This window comes from Grus americana, chromosome 4 (assembly GCF_028858705.1).
Source record: "Grus americana isolate bGruAme1 chromosome 4, bGruAme1.mat, whole genome shotgun sequence".
Taxonomy (NCBI): Eukaryota; Metazoa; Chordata; class Aves; order Gruiformes; family Gruidae; genus Grus; species Grus americana.
This window is the reverse complement of record NC_072855.1, coordinates 26,271,333-26,295,662: the sequence shown is the minus strand read 5'-3', so window position 1 is coordinate 26,295,662 and position 24,330 is coordinate 26,271,333. Positions and strand designations below refer to the sequence as shown.

At 40.9% G+C, this 24,330-nt stretch overlaps 1 protein-coding gene across 17 annotated transcripts in view; it reads left to right on the top strand.

The window, feature by feature from the left end:
* Window positions 1-24,330, top strand: part of APBB2 (amyloid beta precursor protein binding family B member 2) — a 194,510-nt gene that overhangs the window by 50,329 nt on the left and 119,851 nt on the right. For 16 of the 17 annotated variants that reach the window (XM_054824067.1, XM_054824068.1, XM_054824065.1 and 13 more), the window contains one exon: window positions 12,632-12,728. The gene's annotated coding sequence lies outside the window, so the exon portion shown is untranslated. Of the gene's footprint in view, window positions 1-12,631; window positions 12,729-22,791; window positions 22,848-24,330 lie in introns of all 17 variants that reach the window. The other variant, XM_054824070.1, reaches the window with a different exon arrangement.

Sequence of the window (24,330 nt, the reverse complement as noted above, 5' to 3'; positions counted from 1 at the left end):
GTCTTTGTCAGGTAAATATTCCTCTGACCAGATATGCAGTGTATAAGGACTCTTGGGATGTTTCTGTAAGTGAAACTCTGTTGCTGCTTGTTGTGCTCTGCCTCCTGCATCTGCTGAAGCTCCTTGGGCTTCTGGTATTGTCCTGTTTCTGACAAAAGGCATCTCTTTAAAAATGCTTGTTACTGTGGGCAGCATATGCCAGATACATCTAGATTCTTTTGGGGGGCTTTTGCTTCACTGATGTTGGGGTCACCATTCCTTTCCTTTCACAGGTGACAAGGACTGAGCTGGGCTGTCCCTGTGTCAGCTACTGCATCCTCCTTCTCGACCTTCAGAGGAGGAGGACGACCTCTTTGTCTGTGTTGAAATTAGAAAATCAGATCAGACTCCCATCTGAAATTTATATGAACCCATGAGTGGATTTCTGTAAGCTGAAGATATGACCCTAATGAGATTTTTTTCTTTTTCTCTTTTCCCCTCTCCTATTTTTAAACAACACTGAAGACACAGAGTGGGGAGGATAACAGTCGAGCACACTGGTGAGGTTACGTATGTTATCTGAGTCATTAGTGCTGGCGATGCTCCTGGACTGTCGCACATGCCAGATGTGACATCTTTCAATGAAGTTTAAAGGCACGGTGAAAGATTATGGGCACGGTTTCACACCACTTTGAACTGCTCCAAAATTAATGTTTTAAAAGCTGTTTCTGACAGCAACTGTTAAAGGGTGTCTGTCCATCTTCTTCAAGCTATTGCAACATGCCGTCTCCTCCCTGGCACCCTTGTAGCCCCTTGTCCAAGCTGATCAATTTGAGGACCCAGCTTGAAAACTAACCCATCAAAGATGCATCCCTGTGATGAGGCAACTGAGTCACTCCAAAGGCCAACTGCTGCTGAAAGGGACAGTTGGCTTAAATCAGAGTAGATATAAAACTGTACCATTTACACAAAGCATTTCACTCTGCTGTGAAACAGCAACTTTGACTTTCTGCAGCTGAATGTATGTGAAATTATTCCTTAAGCTGAAGTGAACACTGCCTGTTCCTACTTGGAGTTTAACCTGTTGAGTCCAGGACTCTGTATTCTATTTAAGTTCTGCTTGCATGAAATTAAAGACAGTTCCAGCCCTTGCTTATGCGTATTTTGAGTTTATACTGTGCTTAATAGCAATACTAAATTTCACTGTTGCTTTTGACTATGGGAATAAGTTGCTTTTAAAAGAAGGCTCCGAGTTGGCTAGCCTTGTAGGCATCTAAAATGTGTGCCTGTGTGCATCCACATTGCATACTTGCACATATGTATATACACACACACACTTATATCTCTGACAGGAAGTCTTGGAGCCACTGGTTCTCCCCCAGGAGCTCTGAGCACAGCCAGCTTCCTAGGTGGGTAAACTGGAAGCAATGGGAATTCTTCCTCTTGGCTTCTGTGGACCTCAGCTGAGGTTGTAGGTGCTCACTCCTCATAGTGCTCTCTAGCAACTTCTGGCACCGTTAAGGTTTTGAAGGGTCTGGTAGAGAGTTTTAATGTTTTAGCTTTATGGTGGTCGCACTTCAGCCGTCTATATTCAACCTTGGCATGGCTGGTCAGTGATTTTGTTTCTACAGCTGTAACTCTGCGCTTATACTCTAAGAGGTTCTGAGACCTCTTGGAGGTGGCATGTGTGAGGAAAAATACTTGTAAGCTCCAAAAGAGTTTTGAATTTTATTTTTCATTTGTGACACAGGCCTCAATCTAGGTTCTGTGAAATTAGTGGCTAAATTCCCATTGACTTAACGGAGGCTTCCTCAAGGCTTCTCCATCAGTACTTCAGCTCAGTTTGTTCTACCTATTACATGTTTTGGCTCTTGTTGTAGACTACCTTCTTTTTATTTTTTAATTTCATGATACTTTGCATCTTTTGTCACAGTTTAGCCAGAGAAGATCAATACTCGGACAGCTCCAGAACTTTCCTGTCCAAGCCAGCATCGCTCTCGTGCTTCTAGTCATTATCAGTCCTTATTTAAGAGGCTGTCAAGCCCCTCTGTCTCTAGTGAAGAGATTCCTTTTTTTTCTCCCTGTATTGATTAACGTAACTTTTTTGAGTAAATCTGACCGCCTGTGGCTACTTGCTGACCCTAAATTCCTGCAGTACCTCCAAACAAACTGCTAAACATAGCTGGCATTCTTGATACAGCACGAGTGGGTGTGTTGGGAATTCGGGAGCACTAGGACAAAGCACTGCAGTGCATATCCAGGACAACCTTTTATTTGAGGGGGGAGAAAAAAGAAAAGTCTTATTCTGTGTTAAATTCAGTTTGGGAGCACAGCGTTTAGAAATGAGATCCGTCTCACTGTTGTTATGTATGATGCCCCTCAGTTTCTTACTGGCGTGAATGGTTCTGCATGAATTGGAAAAAATTCAATGTGCTAGGGGGAAAAAACCCTAAAATGAGCATATTTGAGGCATAGCAATATAGTTATTAATCTCTAGCTTTGTTGTTGTTAAAAAACAAAACACTTTTTAAGTGATTGTATTTTGAAAAAGCTTCCTAATCGAGCAACTTCATTTGTATTATTTAATAAATTAAATAAAAATAATAGATTTTTTTAATTTTATGAATAATTGCCACATCAGACTTGTGAGCACGTATTGTGTTTCTTGGCTGTGTAATCATACATGAGCAGAAGCCATTACTGAGAAACGCTTTTTTTTTTTTTTTACAAAATAGAAATGCTGAGTGCAGTCCTACAGCATGTAGTTCTTTTTGTCTAAAATTGTCAGAAAAGGTTTTTTAAAATTAATTAAGAATATGCTTGTGTTTCAGGATAGAATATGGCTAAATTTAGGGGAATAAACTTTTGAAGCCCATAGGGTAGTTAAGGAAAGCTTTGTGTAACTTAAGGCAAAGAAGTAGTCAATGCTGTTCTGAAGTCAGAGGTGGTACTGAGAACAATGGGAAGTCAGTGCTCCAAGCAGGAAGCGAGTGTCTGACACGAGTAACATCTCTGGTGTCTAAGTACCCGATTTCTTGTCATCTGACAATCGTCCTTGGAGTTTGCTCTTTAGGTAGTGGTTCTTTCTATAGCTGATGATTTTGTATCTTCTGTCTTCCTAGTTTCTTTTCTGTGGAAAGCATATTTTTTCCTGTTGTTGCTAGAACAGTTCATCATCATTTTCTCAGGGAAAACTGCAGGATCTCTTCTAGCAGTGGCCTCAAGTTGGTTTAAAAAAAACAAACAAAAAACCCCCAACATCCCCCCCAAAACAACCAAACAAAATAATCCCCTAAAAGTATATGCATTAGGTGAGAGGTTTTAACCTCACAGCAGATTTTGACACAGTAGGAAGATGTATGCTTGTCTTTTGAAGATGATCAGCAAATTAATTTAATTCTTTTCATTGGGTTCATGCACCATTAATAGATCTCCCTATCAGAGGTAGGGAATTGAGAAAATACTGCATAGCACCAGAACTGCGGTTTTAAGTAAAAATAAAATTGATCTAAATATCTTTCAGTAAGAATTGTGAGACCACAGCTGCCGTATTTTTCATCCACTTCCTTAAGAGATCAACCCTAGATGGTGAGTCAGCTAGCCAGCAAAGATGATTAATAAAGGAATATGCTAAATAAGGATTTTTTTTTCTTCTATTAACCACCGGCTATTCTGAGCAAGCAATATTCCAAGTACTTGCTGACAAAAAATAACAACAAAAAAACCCAAAGAACAAACCCAACAGTCGTTATATTTGAGGTGATGGAGATGAGACAGGTCTGATAATTACTTCTAACAGTGGTTCTGCCTTAATTCTATTAAGCACATATGTAATCATGTATTCTAAACCTTTCATAGGCTTGCATAAGATCTTTTAGTGTGTGGGGGAGGAAAAAGTGCTGTAATGTATTTTAAACTTTATTCCCCCCTTTCCCCATTCCCTGAACCAGAATGAGAGATGCTTTTAAGGTGGAGGAGATGATCCCTTTTTACAGCTAAGCAGCTATTGTGCAAAAAGTTTTGAATATGTTGTCCTGGTGCGCAGAATCAGTATGATTTCTGTTAGTGCACGTTGCCTAAGTTAAAGGTTCTTCATTGTCTTTTAGCTGGCTTTGAAACCAAAATTATGAGGGCTTCTAACAGCATCATTAAAATTGATTATGACTAAAACTGGAGAGAGACTTGAGCCTTTTATTCTGCCTTTTTTTTTTTTTTAGTGCACTCATTTTAAGTGTGCAGTCTTGAAAGCCTGCCTGAGCTTTCATGAATGCAATTTGGTCTCCTGCTGGACAAATTTTTCCATATAGATTTTCTTGTATGTATGAAAATAACATAAAATAAATAGTATGAAACAACGCAGATGCGAGACAAAGACACTCTTCTAATGGCGTAATAAATCTGCAGCATGAGTGGATGCCCAGGCTAATGCGAAAGCTGCGTGAAGGCCAGCAGTGCTGGCAGAGTGGTTGACTAAGCAGGATGCTGAAAGACAGAGAGTGCCAGAGAAGCCAAGCTGGCATTGCAGAGTGCCTTGTCCCATTACGCCGTAAGCCCTGGCATGGTGGGTCTCAAAGATGCTTGAAGGTGGAGCACCCTGTTGTGTGCAGCATAAGCCGGAAAGTACTGGAGAATACCAAGAGAGGTTGGGGAGAATTACACAGTGGTAATAATATTCCAGAATAGGAACAAATAACTGAAGTCAGTTACTGGGAGAGTTTGTACATAGAGCACAGATGATAATGCCTTCTTTTAAAAAAGGAGCTGACTTGCAAGTTCAGATTTCACTTTAGTTTTGCAGTGCACTTTTAATAACTTGCCTTCATTCAGGCAGGGTTACAAGGTAAGCCTGAGTGTGGCTCCATTTTAATTTATCCTGGTTTAGCTAATGCTTTGTGAAATTGTTTTAATGGCGGGAAAGTACATCTCTTGGGAAATGTGAACAAAGGACTACCTTGTTGGGAAAACTGTGTCTCTGGTTTGTGGAGGTCTTGAGCAGATGATGTAATATTTTAGTATCATCTTGTGAGAGGGTGTATTGCATTTCTGTGTGTGTCCCTATTTCTTCTGCAACGACTCATCCTGTTTTGCTGGGTTTGACCTGTTAATGCATGTGTAGAACAGGAGGTGGGGAGAGAATAACTTAATGCTTGTGCCCTAGAGGGGGGAAGGATGACTTGAGCTAAAACGCTGCCTCTATATCCCATGGGTATGATGTGTGGTAGAGTGACTGGATCTCCTGCATTATTCATTGCCACTGGCTTCTGCTGTGACGTGGGTGTTTATCACATGAATAGTTGTGCTGTGGGTTGCTGCAGAAAAGGTGTGTGTGACCTGAATACTCATCACCCACAGGTCTTTCTCTAAATGACAGATAAAACCTGGTCTCAAGTATGGTATGTCTGCTAAGAAGTCGAATCATTTGGAGATGTTTTTCTCTCAGACAGCTTGTGGATGAGCATCTTTAGTTGCTTCTAACCCTCATGGTTGGTCTCTGTCACATGTATCAGCATGAATTCCTGGGCTTTCAATTCCTTCCTTAAAATTTGATGCCTGTGTGAAAGCAAGTTTTATTCTTAACATGTATTTGGAAAATTGGTCAGCTAGCTAAGTTGCACCCCATTGTGCTAAGAATAAGATTTTTCTTTTTCCAGAGGAATTCCAGGCTGTTTTGTTTTAAAATATTGAATCGTTTCTTTTTCCACTCCTAAGTTGCTTTTTTTAAAAAAAAAAATCTTTAACTCAGCTGCTTGAGTGTTTTCAAAGCACACTTGTATTGCTGCAGAAGTCTAACAGCAAATCATGTGTTGGGCTTTTGTGAGCTCTAAAGCTTGGGTCAGGAGGGATAAGCAAACAGAAAATACGGCTTGATTGCCATCCACTGGGGGAAAAATTCCACAGTGCTACTTGGACTGTGCTTGAAGAGTTGATGTTGAGCGATATGTACCACTGTGTTGATGATGCTGTGCTTTTGGCATAATAACCCAGAAACTAACAGCCTCAGCCCAGACATTTGCTCAAGATAGTTTTGTAATAGCAGCTACTTGTCTGGTTCTTGTTGTGAGTTGATAGCAGTCACACCGAAAGCTGGAGAGAAGGGATGGGCTTAGGGATGGAAAAGGGGGATATAAGGCTTAGTTGTGCTGCTGGGAGGATGCTTGGCACGCTGCAAACAGCCTGCCCCAGGATGTGGGAGCTGTGTTCAGGATGTTTCCATGCTTTCTTCCTTTTCCATTGGCTTTTGCATGTTGGATGTATGTGTGCTGAGACCTAGCACCAGAACAGCATCTGTCTTTCTGAAACAGCTCCTTGCCCTGGCGGGTGAGTTCACCCTTAGGAAACTGAATTTCTCTCAAATGGAAATACCAACTCCCTCAGACTATAAGGGTAGGGTATTTCCATAAAAGTTTTTACTGGTAGTATATTATGATTTTATGGGGAACTATAGAAGCAGAACATGAATCAAAGTGTGTTTTTTGGAGTGCACAATCTGACAGGACCAGGTGAGCTGGAGCCAGCACTGTGCAGTGGGAGACGTCAGCCTCTCCAAGGCTGAAGATGAATTCTGCTTCAGTGTCAACCCAGTGCTTTGCTTTCTTCTGCTTTGGAGTCTGTGCAGCACAGCTCAGCGGGCAGTAAGTCATGCAGCCAGAGGATCAAAGTAACACCCTGGTGTTTGGGAGCAGTCACTGGCTTCGTGAAAGTCTGCGTAAATGATTTGAGGGCAATGGTGGGGACTATTTGCTAAAATGAAAATACAGATGTGGTCCAGACTGGCATTAAAGGAAAGTTTTTTAGCTCTTCCCCTCCTGCCCCACCCTGTGCCCCCCTCTGTGCAAAACTTTAAAAGGAAAAACAAAAACCACCTTCCAATATCCACTTTAGACATTTTTAATAAAAAGAATTACCAAAATGAAGGGGACAAACTCAAGTATCATTCATAAATATCAAGAGTTTCCCTCCTTACAGTCTCGTCTCTAGTGACACTGTGGTCAGTGCGCATTGTGGGGAGGCAGAAGACCCATGCCCACGTTCATTCTTGGCCCAGGAACCCATCTCCTGCCCTTTCTAGGCAGGTGTCCAGAATATGCTTTTCAACCTAGAAGGGGAGGAGCGGGACCTCTCCTGTAAATAATAGATAACCAAATCTGCAAATAATGGATAAGCAAATCTGTTCAGGTTTGTTGGACTTCTCAGAATTCATAAATTAAACAGTGCCATGTGTATTCAGTGTTTTAGCCATGAATGGTGAAGGAAATGCTTCTTCCTGACCTTCAAAAAACTGTGCTTCAAAAATTTGGGAAGGTAAAATACCATCTAAGTGATGCTATTTTCCTTTTGGCCCTCTAGGGCAGTAAGTGAACTGATGTGTAAGATGCTTCCTTCTGTGGATTTGGCAAAAACTGCTGTAAAAGAAGGTAAGATGCAGACAAAGAAAGGTAGATGCTAAAAACATCAGGGAATTCTTGAGGCGGTGACAGCAGCCTTTTCCTCCACCCCCTCTTTAATGAGTCTTTTACCCATTGTTATGTTATGAGAGTCCTTCACATCTGTCAGATTGAAGTGCAACTTGCTAATACACCTGGCAGGCTTGTTTGGGGTTTTTTTTTTGGTGGTGTGTTTTGTTTTGTTGGTGGGGCTTTTTTTTTTTTTTGGTAAGAAAACCATAATTTGTTGTGTGGGGTTGTGGTGGTGGTGGTGGTGTTTTTTGTTTGTTCGTTTAAAATACCCAAACCCCTATTTCCAGACTCAGGCTGCTAGAAACCTTAGAACCAAAGTCAGCTTTTCCTTTTCTCCTCCTTTCAGAAACAAACTCCAGCAGCCTGGGTTCTCAGGGCTGTCTGATGGACTGGATTTAGAAACTGGTAATGTACTTTCTAGAGGGAAAGAGAAAAATTTGTCCCTAAAATAGATGACCATGCTGTACTTATTAATTATTGATGTTATGCTGGACTACTTTTCTTCTATTTTTAAATTGGAGGAAGAGGTGGAAATTTTGATGGAGGGGGTAGGTGGGATCCTGTGATTCCTGTTTAAAGACACTTGAAGGCAGAGTCCCCAGTCTGATAACATAAAAGCAGCGTGTCTGCATGTCTATGTATGTCTAGAGAAAACTGCAGTATGAAAATTGTCACTAGTTTCATACTGATACCAGTTCACTCATCTCTATATGATGAGTACTGTACATATGTAATATCCTCAACCTCATGCATAAGTCCATAACTGTGCTTCCATCGTAAAAGCGCAAGAATTGGGAAATCCGTAGTTACTTTTCCCAGAGCAACTGGATCCCTGCTGACTTGCATGTTAGTGATTTTACAGCCTTCTACCCTGCCCAACACAGACAAGTTTGCAGGCTGTTAGCGATATATAACCATTATTACAAAGGATACAGGAGGGGTGCTCCGGAGTGATGTAATCCTTAAAATTTGTATTCCCTGATGCAAATAGGTAGAACAAGCTTTTGAGGTGAAGCAGTGGAAGACTATCTGTTGCTTTCCTTGGAGAGATGTGCCACCCCCAAGCCCTGGCTGGCCGCCCTCTGCTGGGGCCATCCGAGAAGCACTTGCCCAGTGGGGAAGGGGGAAGATTTGGTGAATACTTCTATTTTTTGATGTCAGTTTTTAGATTAAGTGGATTTAAATCAGACTGACTCAGTTTAAGTCAACAGAAACATCTGAGAACCTTGCTGATGCACCATCTATATAGTGTGTGCTTCAGGAAAAAGAGTTACTGAAGTATAAAACTTATCTTGGTACTGAATAACTCCAGTTGAAATTTGGTGATTGGAAACCTGCCTCTCTTATATTTAACCTAAACTTCACAGTTCCTTACTAAGAGCAAGGAGGTTGGAACGGAGAACAATCAGACCTGCTAACCTTCCTAGCTTTTGGCAGGAAGCCACCAGGCACAAGCACAGCCTGCAGTGGAGCAGGAGTAAAAAAGCTGCAGTGATTCTTAGCTCAGTAAATTCCTGCTAAACCTCAAGAAAGTAGCTTTGATCTGAGTTTAGAATTACAAATCCATGGGGAGTCTCTATCAGGTAGATGTCTGTCTCTGTTTTGAGAGATAGTTTTGTTCTAGCATTTCAACAGGGGCAATAACTCCCGAATTTTTTCCTTGCTGGCTGGTGTTTTCTGTTTGGTTTTATTATTTCTAACTGAAATGCTGTGGTGTGCCCAAGATCAGGTGGCATGCTGGCACCTGTGAGATCACTTGTTTCTGAGGCTAGTTGAGGACTCGATTGCAGGTCTGTGTCCCCTGGAGATCCAAGTACCCAGGAATATCTAATCACACTTTAAGTATACATAGCTGTCGCCGCATCTTTGCAAAAGAAAGAAATAGGGACTATTAAGTGTTTTTTAAACTTGCACCTAGTATTACCTCAACCAGCCAGTTGTTTATTTCATTAACTGTAACAGTATGTTCCTACTTTGTCATCTGTGGGCGTTAAACATTTGCTAATTCATTTTCTAAGAAGAATATCAGTGCCTGCGTGCTATCTGCCTTCCAATTTACTGCTTTTAATAAAGTCCTGAATAAATTACTCTAGCTTGCATAGGTCTGGGAGACTGAGCTTGCTGCACTGTTGGCTGGCTGAGCTTTGCTTTGAAATATTAAGATTTATAAACAGGAAGAAAAAAAATTTCTCTCTTCATTCCCGAGTCATTTTCAAGTCTGCCAATTTTCATGGCAGGTAACGTGGTAAAACTGCGGGTGGAGAGGTGGATGTGTTCAGCAGGACGCTGAGAAACGGAAGGACGCTCAGGGTTGGGAGAGAGGTTCTCAACTGGGAAATAGAAAACGTTGAGTGTGTGATAGCGCAGTTTCAGGGATTTATGTCACCAGTGTTAATATCCCTTTGGATCTGAGGTCAGATGTCTCTTATTGAAACTTTTGTTTTGCAATTGCCCATCTGCTGTTTTGTTGGAAAGCTCGGTCATTTTTACCTTCAAGACCTGTATTTTGTATTTCAGGCCTTCCTCTGATCTGTGGACTGGCAGCTGACCCGGTCTTAGTTTGGATCAAAACATTATCTTGTTTCAGGCATAAAATGCTTTTGAGCTGTTGCTTTTTTTTTTTTTTTTTAAAAAATTGAATTAACTACTGTTTCTGTTGCCATTATGCTAGGCTTGATTTAGAACAAATTAGGTTTCATATATAGGATGAAGAGGGTTAATTATAAAAATGGCCGTGCCAGCACAGATGGGTGCTTCTGTTTCTTGGGAAGAAACCCCTTAAAAATATTTGGGAAAAAGCTAGCTTGTATACCCAGTCTGTGGAAAAGTTTGGGGTCTCAACACTTAACCCAGAAAGTTTTGTTTATATAAAACCTGTGAATCTCAAACAGAAGGAAATTGTTAGTTTCTTGGCTTTACTGGTATGAAGGTGTTAACACAACATGTATTTTCCTTCTCTCCCTCTTTTTTCTCTCTTGAATACTGAAATCTGATTGTCTGATACAAAAGTCCACAAATGTGCCTGCTAAATGGGTTAGAATATTAGTTGAATGAGCCTTGTTCTATTTTCTTCCTGCCCTCCCAAAGAGTTTTTTTAAAAAATGTTATTTCATTAATGACATGAAAATGAGTATATTTTCTTGCTTTCTTCAAAAAGCCATAGATTTTAAAATTATTTTTCATCTGTCTTGTAAAAAGGTCTATTTTTGTATTTGCCATTTGGAAACCTGATTTTTAACGAGAACATTTCTAGCTGTCTTAAATGATCTGTTTTGTCTCAGTACTTTCTAGGATTTATAGTTCTTGGACTTCTGTTAGAACAAGGACAGGAAAAAATAAATCTCTCTTTAAAATGGAATATAATTTGGCTTGATTTAGCCTGGTGTTAGCTTTAACAAAGAGAAAAAAAATTAAGCTCTAGAGCAGATGAGATCTGTATCTTTGGTCTTGTATATTTATTTTCTTCAGATGAACGAACAAATATAAAGTTGAAAAATACCTTGAATCCAAGAACAGTTTGACTGACAGATCAACAAAGAGGAATTGGCATCCCAACAAAGAGGAAGTCTGGCAAAGACACCAGAAAGCTTGCATGGATGAACAAGGAGCTCCTGGACAAACTCAAATGCAAAAAGCAAGCCTACAGAGGGTGGAAGCACGGGCGGGTAGAGAAATTGTCCAAGCAGCCAGGGATCAGGCTAAGAAAGCTAAAGCCCTGATAGGATTAAATCTGGCCAGGGACGTCAAGGGCAACAAGAAAAGCTTCTGTAGATATGTTGGTGATAAAAGGAAGACTAGGGAAAATGTGGGCCCTCTCCGGAATGATATGGGAGACGTGGTTACCTGGGATATGGAGAAGGCTGAGGTACTCAATGATTTTTTTTTGCCTCAGTCTTCACCGGCCAGTGCTCGAGCTACACTGCCGAAGTTGCAGAAGGCAAAGGCAGGGACTGGGAGAATGCAGAACCGCCCACTGTAGGAGAAGATCAGGTTTGAGACCATCTAAGGAATCCAAAGGTGCACAAGTCCATGGGACCTGATGAGTTGCATCCACGGGTCTTCAGGGAACTGACGGATGAAGTTGCTAAGTTGCTATCCATCATATTTGAGAAGTCATGGCAGTCTGGTGAAGTTCCTACTGACTGGAAAAGGGGAAACATAACCCCTATTTTTAAAACGGGGAAAAAAAGAAAGACCCGGGGAACTGCAGGTTGATCAGTCTCACCTCTGGCACATGGAAAATTAGAAGGTGATGATGACATGGCTTCACTAAGGGCAAATCATGCCTCACAAATTTGGTGGCCTTCTATGATGGGGTTACAGCATTGGTGGACAAGGGAAGAGCAACTGACATCATCTACCTGGACTTATACAATTTGACACTGTCTCACACAACATCCTTGTCTCTAAATTGGACAGACATGGATTTGACAGATGGACCACTGGGTGGATAAGGAATTGGTTGAGTCGCTTCAATCACTGTGTGGCAGCAATCCCAATATATTTTTCAGTACTAAACCCCAGAGCATTAATGTAATCATTTACCAGAAAGTAGAACAGTTGGGGAGTGACTGTGATACAGTATACAGACTTTGGAAAAATAAATTATATACTTGATGTCTACTGAACATGAGCATGATAAAAAAGATGTTTTTTCACTTTATTTTCTAAAATAGGTTATCAACGTACTGTTTAGTGAGGACTTCTTGTTGCTTTTTTTTCTAACTTGAGGCTTATCTCTATCATCTAAATTAATTTTCTTAGTGATATTCAGTGTTTGCGCATGGGGAAAACCACAGGTCTGTAATGCAGCACAGAGAGAGAGAGAATTTAAGGCATGCTTTGCAGTATGTCTCCTACATGCCTGCACTGTCATAGTCTGACAGCAGCTTGCAACACCTGCCTGGTTTGGGAAGATCCCTGCACCGTAATATACGGATCCTCTGTTCTGCTTTTACTTTTCCTGTGTGTGCATTGTTGAATGCAGATGGGTTTTAAGGATTTAAACCGAAGGTGGCTGTTTGGGTTACTCAGTCACTTGTTGTGCTTGCCTGATTCTCAGGCTCCTGCCGCCTTGCTGGCTCTCACTGCTGCAGAGGGCAACATTGTGGGTTTCTTCTGGTAACCTGCACCTGTGCGAGCTCAGTAGTTTTCATTAATCCATCCTTGACTTGTGACTTGTCTTTGTTTTGCAGCTTGCCTGATTTCTGCAGCCACCTGAGGGGGTGCTGGGGCCCAGGACCACAGGATTTGGTGCTCTGGTACAGGCTTTTCACCAACAAGCTGGGGAGAGTAAGTAACCTGCTGTGTCCAGGGATCCTCTCGGGTGTGTGGGGGCTCCTTCTGCACTTTTCTCATCCCACATTTCAAACACTGAAGTCTCAGATTTCTTCCAGCACAGAGACGGGAGGTTCCTGTATATCTATGTTGTATTTACATTGTTTATCATGATGTTTGTTAACAAAGATGCTCCAGCTCTCCTAGTTACTCCGGGAAGAGCAGTTCTTGGTTTATCCGTTCTTGCAGATTAGCTGTATTTGTGGGACAAAACACTACAACTTGCTCTGCCACCTCCTGCGAGAAAAGGCTGTATGCAACAAAGGTGTTTCACAGTAGTGCTCTGTGGTGTCAGTAATACTGTCTTAACACAGACACCCCTGTTGGATTTCAGTGTTCTGTGCAGCAGAAGCGCAGTCTCCTGCGATCAGAAGGTTCAAGTAGTTCTGTCTGGGTCTCAGAGTAGGAGGGAGGCCCGTAGCAGCAGCTGCTTTGTGGCACCAGCTGAGGCCATCAGTGTGGAGGGATTATTTGGTGGCATGCTCCTCAGCAGCCTCTGGGGCTGTGGCTTTCCCTTTCTTCTCATGGGACCTTACAGGCTGGAGACATACTTCCCAGTACGTGGCAAGCCTCGAGGCTTCTCATCTTCAGATGAGAGAAGAGATATGTGAGAGGTCTGGCACTGTCTGCCCGCAAAGTGCTGTTAGCTGGAAGACTTGGGCTAAGCACGTCTGTAGGTTTGCCTACACCATGCAAGCAGTTGTACTGGCAGAGCCCTGTGGAGAGACTGCACTGTTTGCTGCCAGAGGCAGGAAGTTTTTCCATCAGGATTGCTGTTCCACCTTCCTGAAATGCAGCAGCACTCTTCTGGGCTTTTGCTGATCTGATCCTTACAAGGGTGTTATTTTGTACAGTCCTAACTGATGGAGGTGAGCTGGTAGAGCTTTCAGATGTACTCCAGCCTTGTAGCCACTGAACAAATCTTATGCATGCCTCAAGTTCTTGCTTTACTTGTGTTTGCACAGCTGCAAACTCTTATCCTGTAAGTTTCCTCTTTAGCTGGTTAGTTAAAATGTAGAGAGGAGATAAATGCTAGTACCTAGCAGAGACATTGATTTAGAAAATGATCTTTCATGTTGCATGTTACTTTTTCTAGAGAATTCCTTACTTACAAAGAGCTTCGCATCCTGAAGAATTTTAGAGGTTTTATGGTTGGTTGGTTTGTTTGTTTTTATTTCCACCTAGATAAAGCTAGACTCCAGTGACATGAGATATTTCTTATTAAAGCAATCTTTGCACAAAGAGAATGATGGGACTCCAGCCAGGGCTAATCTCATGTTGGTATGCAGTTTTGTGAGATACGAATGTTTTAGAAAGTGCAGTAAGACAGCTCTTAAGGACTTATGTAGGGGTTCAGGGTTAGTTGTGGTCTTCATGCTTTTTGTGTATGTTAATCAGACAGACTTAGTGGCCTGTAATACACAGGAGGCTGGGCTGATGATGCAGCTTTTCTTTCCAAGCTGTTTTTCTTTAGTCTCTGTACCTACCTGACAGAGCCTCAATTCTTGCATGGGAACCGAGCAGTATTCCTTTAAAACATAAGTTGCCATGCAAATTGTTAATTTGCATTATATACTAGGTCATTCTCATGTCTTTTTTTGTCGTCTTCTTTTTTCTTCCATTTTGATCCTCTCCCTTTCACTGGAAGAGCCTGTAAGTCCTCTTGCTGTCCTGAGTCATTTTATATATCAGTAAGGAAGTCTCATAATTTCCCTTAAATAAGATTCCACTGTCTTCCCTGGGGAAGAAGCTGTTGGGTTGAGCACCTTCACCTTAATTGGACCGGTCACCCTAATTCATCTTAATCGTCTTTGCAGCCATGTCCAGCTCCCCAAAGGCCTGTCCATCAGAGCATCTTTAGGTCAATTGCTCACTGCATGGTGCTTGGCTGGTCTCTGTTTTACTGTCAGGAAGCACTCTGCCAGTGCATGGTGCAGCCATTGGCCTGGCATTAGCTAGGTGTCTTGCAGGCAGCTTTGTGAGACCATCCCTGCTAATCTTTAATCAGCATTCTCCTGGCAGACTGTTTTGATGCCAAGCTGAGGGGAATAGTGCTTCAGTCATTGTTTTTAATGCAGGTGAAACTCCTCACCCTAGCTGCTCAGGGAGGATACAGCTTGCCAGATCCCAGCTTTTCAAATTAAAAGGAAAACTTACTCATTTTGTGATAACTGTGGGTTTTGGAGGTAGTGGAGTTGGTGGGAGTTCAACTACCTGAGCAGCTATTGCTGCTTTTCAGAGTCTTTAGTAAGCCTTGCAGACAAGGCATGGGTGTCATGCTCACAGTGGAGCTGGTGCTCACATCATCTCTGAGATCACAGATGCTGTAGCATAGACTAATTCTTTTTCAGATTTCATTGGATTAACACGTTTAACGTCTACAGAATACACTTTAAAGGTGGAAGTCCATGCCAAGAACAAACTGCATGAACGTAGCGATAGCTCAGGTTGTCCTTCAGGCCATATCAGCATGTTCCTCCGTGCCCCAGTGGGATCTCTGCTGCTGCTAACAAGAGAGTTGAGTTTCCATGACTGTTCCAGTATTTCTGCTGAGACAGTAACTTCTGTACTGTGTATGCCTCTGTTAGGGGTTGAACCAGAATCAACAATTTGTTTCATAGGCTAGTAGAAATTCCATGGTTGCTCTTACCTCGGGATGTACTTGTATTGGTGACCCCTCTTTAGTTAAACTATTTCTTATTAAGAGTTTTTTAAAACTGTTGGCTACAAAGCACTGAGGTTGGTTGAACCTGAACTTCAGGTCCAAGTGTGGCCCAAAAGACACGCAGTCTGTGATACTTCGTAGGGAGCCTGTAGGAGATTAGTTTAAGGGGTCCCATTCTAATTGACCTGTATTCAGCCTGTTTTGGTGCTTGAAATCATATGATATCATCTATAGTACTTGTTGCTTGGCAAATGTGGTTGCAGTAGCTCCATAGTAGCTCCCCAGTAGTGTGCTGCAAGTCCTCTCTGTGGCTCAGCAGAGGCTATCGGAAAGTTCCTGCTATGTTATCATCACTTAGGACTGGAAAGAATAGCTGCTTGTTTGTGAAAGATGCTAATTCTCTGGTGCCTGCTTTGGTTAATAATATTAATAGGTTGTGAAGGAAACCCTGGGGGAACTTCTCAGATTGCAGCAGGTGAATGGAATAGCCTGTGCTTCTGCTCCCGGTGTTGTCATCGTTCATCATTGCCTTTTGCCACTGGTAACAGCAGCAGCAGATGTAGTACTGGGTAGTGTAGGACATGGCTCAGCCTATTTTACTGCCTTGGTATATCATACTTCCAAAAAGAAATAAATTTCTTGCTATGTTGATAGCAATTGTCCTTGCAAACCAAGGACACAGCTCTTGCTTGGGGGAGGGTGTTGTGGAGAGACCTGAAAAGAAATAATTGAATCTTAGCTGGTTGTTTGTCTTGAGCCGGTAGGTTATTGTCCCCAGACTCATCTTATTTGTCAAAAAATGGAAAATGGTACCATGAGGTAGAAATTAAGTATTTTAGAAAATGTTAAATAAAATTGCTTTTTTAATGGAGTATTGCAATATTTAATGTGATTATTCATGGCTCAGGATGAGGAAGCATCAGCGACAACATGAAACTTGTTATTCTGACAGATGTTTAATTATGAAAAAAATTGTTTTTTCTGAAGAATAAGTTCTTCCATCACAGAAGGTAGAACTCCTATGTGATAACCAAGATAATGAACCATATCTTGACTTGTGACTCAGTTAATAAATTTTTCTTTTTGGATGCTAAGAATCCTTTCCACTGCATTGTCACAGAAAAACATGGCACGTGGCATGTCAGCTTAGGAGCAACTTACCCTGTATTGCAGCAGTTGTCAATACAATATGGGTTGTGAATGGAGAGGGAAGGAGGTACCCAGGAATATACCTCTATGATTCTAAATGCATGTCCTCGTTAGCTTTGAGGAAGGAGTCAGAGCCCCAACAAGAGCCTGTCTCACAACTACTCTTCTGTTGTTTATGCAAGTGTTTTTGGTAACTGACACTAACATAAAACTGGATTCAGATGCAGGGTGAGTCATGTCTGTGTGTTATTCAGCATCTGAAAAGGCTGACCAAAGTTTTATCTCAGTATGCTAGGCATGGGTTTCAAATACTCTTTTAGTTAAATAAAACTACAAATCCTACGTTATATGATTTGACTGTCTCTTGTAGCCATTATTTTTGAGGGAAGGTGAGGCTAAACAAGTACTTTGACAAAAACTCCAACATAATTTTCAATGTAATTGCTACTTTGTTAACTTTTTCAGAAGTATTTCAGTACTCTACTGTACCAATACATTAATCATGGGGTTTTGCTATAGAGATAGCTTCTGTAGCTTCCTTCTAGAAAGACATAAAAAAACCCTGGCTTTTTATTTCCTTATTTCATTAACTGATGTTATTTTTTTTCCTATGATAGTGCAGAAATTACTCTTTCCAATGTTTCTGTACTTACTAAAATGCTGAGGGGTTTTGTATGGATGATGAACAACTGTTTAGTCAATAGAGGTGTTGCATGAGAGTTCTCCATATCGAATGGCTCTGCCATAAAACCTGCCAAGACTGGAAACAAAGGAGAGGTTTATTTTGTGTGCCGTACTTGGATACTACAGCATTGTTGTCCATATGAGTTCCTCATGACTTTCAATTTATTTTTCCTTCATACCCCTGTGGGTTAAAAAACAAAACAAAAAAAAAACCCAGAGGGCTGAATTGTTTTCTTGTCAAAAATGTAAATGAGTTGCTTCCTACAAATAAGACTTGCCTTTCCTTCAGTTCAGCAGCAAAAGAAATGCACTGCTTGTGTTGGTAGAGCTGTAGTTGTTGTCCAGTTTATGGCAAATTGAGACATTCAGGCATGTGCTTGGCAACTGCATCTAGAAAAAGGTGGGTTTTAAGGGGGAAAAAAAAGTAGTAGAAATTAAAATCCTGAATCATACCCCAGAAATAGTTCATCTGCTTTCAGTCATTCCTGGTTTTGACTGCTTCAGAGAAATAAGAAGGCCAAGAAATTGGGAAGAAGGCAGAGTGAAAAAATCTGTTCACAAAGTTTCTTCCAATCCTGTTAGATAAAAGCCATCTTAGCCTTTGAAATTTGATACCCTAAATCTTAGGTTTTTTGAGGGGATGTGTTGTTGGGGTTTTGGGTGGTTTTTTTTTTTAAAAAAAAACCACAAAACACTTTGTACTCTGACTATTTTTGTTATTCACTAACCATATAGTTTTGTAACCCTGCTGGATCTTTGTTCGACGTGGTTGTTTAAATTCTCGTTAACCTCTCAGTGAATTCCACACAAAAATTGTCGATGTTCTTTTTTTAATTAAAAAAAAAAATCACATCTGAGAAGAGTATCTCCCATTCAGATGCTTACCCCCATCATATTACACATTTCCTAACTCTTAAGATGATTTTGTTAGATGATTTTATACCCTTTTGGAAGGCCATTCTTGGACCACCTTTCTGTGATGTTAGGTATGTTCTAATTTCCAGCCTAAATTTAGTAATGACTGCTTTACCTGCACTCGTTTCTTGTGCCAACATTACACTTTAAAGTTGTTGTTGCTTCTCTCAGCCTTCGTTTTGCTGTAATCCGAAGCCTTAATATTGCCTTGTGCAAGACAGAAATCTGGTATCTTGATTATCTTCCAATTTCCTGTGTTTTCCATTAATCCCTGGTGTGTGAGGGACCAGATGCTACCAGGCTGTTTCAGATGAGGTCTGGGCATTACCTCGCACGATGGTGTTGGTGTTTTCCTAGCTCTGCAGGAAAGGCTGTAACCAGAGGACGGATTTGCCTTCCCTCGTGCATGCATCAGACTGGAAGCTCGGAGCAGGTCAGTACCCTGCTGATGTAGCTGGGTCTCTTTCTTCCATCACATCCAAACATTTGCATCACAGCCCAACACTGACAGTAGAATTTCTTAGTGATTCCCTGAATGAATGACCTTGTGCTCTGTGTTACTTCACTTCATTACATTTCTATTATGTTCCTTCTCAGCATCCAATTTTCCTTTTAGTGATTCCATCTTTCTCCTTGCAGCCAAACGTCCAATTTTTGTGTCCCCAGCAGACTTCACTAACACCTTTTGTGACAAGATCCTTAATGATAATATTAATTGAAATTTCCTTTTATCATCCGATATTTTCCACTCTTTTGGTTAATTTGCTTTTTCCCTTCTGCTCTTACTGTGTCAAAAGGAGAAGTTCCCGGTTTGCTTCCACTGAACCATTTATTTGGATCTCTTTGTGTTCCCTCTTGTTAACTCTTCTGAAGTAAACATTTTTGCTTCCCTCAGTGCATCAAAGCTCCTGTACAATACCTTTGATAACTGTCCATTCCCTCAGTCTTCCTGCTTTCACAGTCTCTGAAAAATACTTGAAGATACTTGGGCTTGTCTGGGCTGCTGACATTTGTATACTGTGTCTGAGATCAAAATCCAGCATGGAGGAAGTGTGTGTTAGTGTGTTGGAACCTTCCATTGCCACGGGTAAAATAACGCTTTGTTAAAGTAACGGTTTGCTTCAGCATTGTTCCTCTGCTGTGAATTGTAAATTCTATTTTAGCTGGTTGTCCAATGGTCAGGAAGCAGTTACACACAAATATAAATATATATACAAAGCTTTATATATTTATATATAAATATATAGTAAGTGTGTGTGTATATATATATATAAAAAAATGAGTAAACTTTTTTAGAAGAATCTCTACCTTGAAGTTTCAAAACACAACCCACACTGTTTGTTACTGCATCTGCTACCTGCAGGTCCCCAAGCAGCAGCAACAGCTAATGCTGTGACTGTTGTATTGCAGACTGGGGATATAATGTGCTTGGGTTAAATAAAAATAGGAAACTCCAGTGACAGGAGGAATGAGAAATAAGATAGGAACAGAATTGTCGTGATTACGTTTTGGTATTTTGCTTTCAAGATAGAAAGAGTGGAGGCTGCTTGGGACAGCAATAAGGAAAGTCACAGAAGATATTTGCTGGTGGTGGAACAACTGTTCCAGAAGGAAATGTTTAAAAAAGTATCAGCGCAGATTTTTTATTGCTTTGCAATTCTCTTCTGTCCTCACACCCTGGAAAGCAGCTGAGCTCAGCTTTATCTTATGCTCAGCTTGTCTTTTGAGGGCTGTCTAGTAACCATGGGAGTTAGAAACAGCCTTGGCTTGAAATCCTGGTCTTCTGGCAGTAGGTGGGTTCTGCTGCGCTCACTGCTCCTGTGGAAGGGTAAAACAGAGGGAGTGCAGATTAAATCATTTAGATGCAAATGGAGAAGATGGGTAAACTGGGAATTTTTGTCTTGAGTAATAAAATGAAGTAATTCTCTTAAATTACGTTTCAGTATTTAATGGAGGATACCAGCAAGATGAAGGTGGTGGTTTTGTTTTTGTTTTTCTATATGAGCAGTTGACGAACGTTTTTGGTTTAGCAGATATATCAGTTTGGAGAGGGAAGCTGTACCTCATCCCATTAGTTAATTGAGAGCTGGAAAACATAGAAATTATGACATTTTCCTGGAGTTTCTGGTTCTGTCTCAGCTTCCAAGTTTTGCATCCATTCTTGGAAGGACAGCAGGCAACACTGTGTTCATTCCTACAAGATATAGGAGATGAAAAAAGTGGAGAGTAGTGATAAAATGCTGTAACAGAAAACCTAGCTGTGCTTGAAAAGCTTCCCAGGGAAGACAAAAGCACAGTGGTGTCTCTAACTTCAGAAGAAAACACCTTCTCATTCAGAATTACTGCTGTTACCTGACAGTCAGCTTTGAAAAGTGCTTTTCACTGATCTTGGTGTAAATGAGATTCAGAATGCATCACTACAACCCTAAATATCGCCCTTGTGTTTTAAGCTTTATGGGAAGATTGGTGATGATTGCTTTGATCGCGTAATGCCTTTGCGCTCCAGCACAGCTCCGCAGCTTGCCAGGCTTCCTTCTGGCACGCAGCCTGACCTTGCTGCAACCCCAGAGGCTCAAAGCATGGCACTAGTGGTCTTGTCAGCCTTAACTTTGAACCTTTTTTTTTTTTTTTTTTTTTTTGCATTTGCAACTTTACTTCTAACTTAATGAATCCTTCCCCAAAGAGCAAGTAAAATTGGGATCGTTAGCTGATATCAGTTCAGATAGCTATACTGGAGTGGATGAAGTTATCTTGATTTATAACAAACTGCCAATATTATAGATAGTGTTTTTCTTTGTGTTAAAATATATATGTACTATGTAGTTGCACGTAAAATGTCGTGATGATTTCTTTTACTGTTTGGTTGAACAAAGTCTGCATTAAGATAACATAGAATAAATAAATATAAAAAGCAAGTGTGTTTTATTGAGAAAGTATGTATTGTCTGTACAGGGGCCTAGGGTCGGGACCATGAATTACTTGAATTCAGTTTGCTCTACATGATCTGGCTGCAGAAATAGTGAAACACTAAATTTCAGAAAAACTCTGTTTTGATGATTTAGGGACTCTATGACAAAGCCTCAAACATGAATGAGGGACACTATAGGAATTCTGTCCAAGTGACTAACACTGATCATATCCAAGAGCAGAGTGTGAAATAACATCCATCCATCCCCACATAGCATATGGGAACCTCAACTAAGTGGGCAGGTGATGCAGTGCCTGAAAAAAACAACCAAGAATAAGAAAAGTCCTCATGAAGGACTTCTCAAAGATGGAGAAGAGGGAAAGCATCCAATTAGGAACTTGTTAGGAGGGAAGTTAGAAGCACAAAGGCAGCCAAAATGTATACAGGACAGATAATTGCAAGTGAGAATGATTGCAAGAAACGAGAACTTGAATAGCATGAATGTGTTGGAAGGAGAAATGGTGGTATTGCCAGGCTTTTTGGGCAGGACTGGACTTTCCAGGTCTCTGAGCATGTCTGGTACCTGGATTACACAGCATCCCAGACAGGTCCAAGTGTGGTAACCCATGGCAAGTGCAGCAGAGCTGGAGCGCAGGCAGGATGTCCCCTTGGCCCATGGGATTGTGGTTGTCTTTCTGGTTCCTGGAAGGCTTTTATCCTGTGCCAATGAGCGGGGATGACAGGGAGCAAGTCCTTCGGTAAGCAGGGCGGCTTCCTGCCTCTCAGCAAAGGCAGGTGGTGGAAAAGTGTAACCTCCCAGACATGAGTGCTCCCAGACAAAACTGGAAAGGCGGATAGGTTGCTTGGGTAACAGAAGACTTTGGGAAAAAAAAAAAAAAAAACCCAAAAAACCCCACAACAAAACCAAAAAAACCTGAAATGACAATACCTTTTTATAAAAAGGTGGTAGTTATTAGATAATGGATATGAATCATTAATGACCTCAAAAAAGGTCACATTCACAATGATAGAAGATATTTGGCTAGTAGACAGCATTATGCTTTCTCCAATAGGCAGTTTGGCTTGAGAGATCTGCATCCAGTAGCCGTTCCAGCACAGAAAATGAATGTGCTGTCTCTGTTTGTGCCTCCAGAAATCAGCAGCACAAATTCCTAATGGCCTGGCTGGGCACTTTGCTTACTTGTTTAAATTGTTTTGCTAATATTGTTCTACAGGTGATGCTCCGAGCGGCTGCTTTGAATGCAGGCAAAGTGAGAAGCAGTTGACTGTGGGAAGCATATTTGCATTATATATGCACATATGTATATAAATTTTATGTGTATATACAAATATGCTTTCTTATCTCAAAATGAGCCATCCACCAGCCTTACAGGCTGATTTTTTTTTTTATTTTTATTTTTTAATAGCAGCCTCCTTTGGTGTCTGAACCCTTTGCTATAGTGGACCTATTTTGTGTAGGGCCTGTGGCCGCTGTGTATTTTTAAAACAATGCAAGGCATTCCTCTTACCCATTCCCTTGCAAGGCTATTTCCTGGTATTCAAAGTAAGACTTTAAAAGTGGTATTGTGGTGTTTGCCAGAATATCACCCAGAGCTTACTGGAATGTAATTTCTTGAGTAGGTATCCCTTGAGAAATGTCATACAATAACCTTTTTTTCTTTCCCTGCTGTGTGTAGCTGTTCCTTGCAAGCGTTGAATGATGTAGTCAGTCACACTTGGATGACTTCTCTAGGTAATTTGCAGTCACCTCTTTTTTCTTTTTTTATATCCTTTTTCTTGAGCATGTGAGAGTAGGTCTGCTGGCAATCTATTGCATGAGATTATAGCAGCCAGTATGAATGTACTTATATTTGTGTTTGAACACGCATGTATTTATAGCAAATGTTGCTTGTAGAGAACCAGGGAAGGTCAAGGAGCCAGCTGGCCATCTAATACCCTCATAAGCAGCAAGCATATGTGAACAAATAAATTTGGGTGAAACGCAAAAAAGGTTTAATGTCCATTAGAAGTATGGAGGTTGGATTATGAGTTGTTTGTCCTCAAATAAAAGATAATGGAAGTAGTTCAAGCAAACTTGATGCTGTGTGCCTGCTGTAGGGACGTAACTCTTGGTTTGACTCATTTAAAAAAACAAAAAAAAAAAGGGTGGGGGTACCAGAATTTAGGGTTTGTTGGTTGTTTGTTTCTCCAGTAGTATCAAAAGATTAATACAAGTAAAATGAAGCTCTTACATAGCAGTTATAAAAACTAAGAAATGTAAAAGAGCCGCAACCAAAGCAGCTCATAAAGAAAATGGCTTAGGAAGATGACAGCCTCAGCTGAAAGTCATGGCAGGCCTCTCTGCAAGATGATTTATGCCCTTATTATGTGTGATGATGAGCAGCTGGTAGCTCTGTCACCACAGCTCCTAGAAAAGATTTGGCATGAGGTGAAGTGGATAGTGCTTTTAGGTGCTGCCCTGGGTAGTAGGTAGGCAGTGATAGAGCCAAGGTTTTGTTTCCATGGTTGCCTGTAATTGCTCGCAGCATGGGGCTGGTCACCTGAAATGAATCAGGGAAGATCATCAAGAAAGGACAAAAAAAAAAATCTTCAGGCAGAGCCAAATCAAAACATTTCTTGAAGAGAAACTGTAAGGCTATTTGTACATTTGTGTATACACAGTTTTTAATTTAACTATAAATACATAGAAATTACTATAAAACATTTAAAAAGCAATTTTGCAGTAGAATAATAATGAAAAAACCCAGAAAGCTGTTACAAAATACATTTGTTAGAAAACAAATGTGAGTGAGCAGGTTAAAAACTAATACGAAGACAACCTGATCTGACACATTAGGTACATTCAGGTTTAACTCAGATTTATGTGCAGTTGTGGATACCTGTTGTGTACATTTAAAAATAAAACCCAAACTTGTGCATACATTGTACTTGGATCTTTCGAAAGGAATATTTGAGACGTCCTTCCATTTTGTTTACTGTTCTCATGGATCTATATGGAAAATAAGTGCTAGTTTTCAGATGCTTTAACTGTGGCCTTTGTATACCAGCAAGGTCACTTACATTTCTGTGGGAGTTTCCTGAGCTTGCTGAAGCTCAGGAGTCCCTCCGAGATTCACCTGGGTGAGTGGGTGTGTGTAAAAGGCAGGTCACTTTGGCTATTCTGATCATAATTCAAAGATGGTTCTTGCGGGGGGGGGAACTTAAACCCAAGCAGC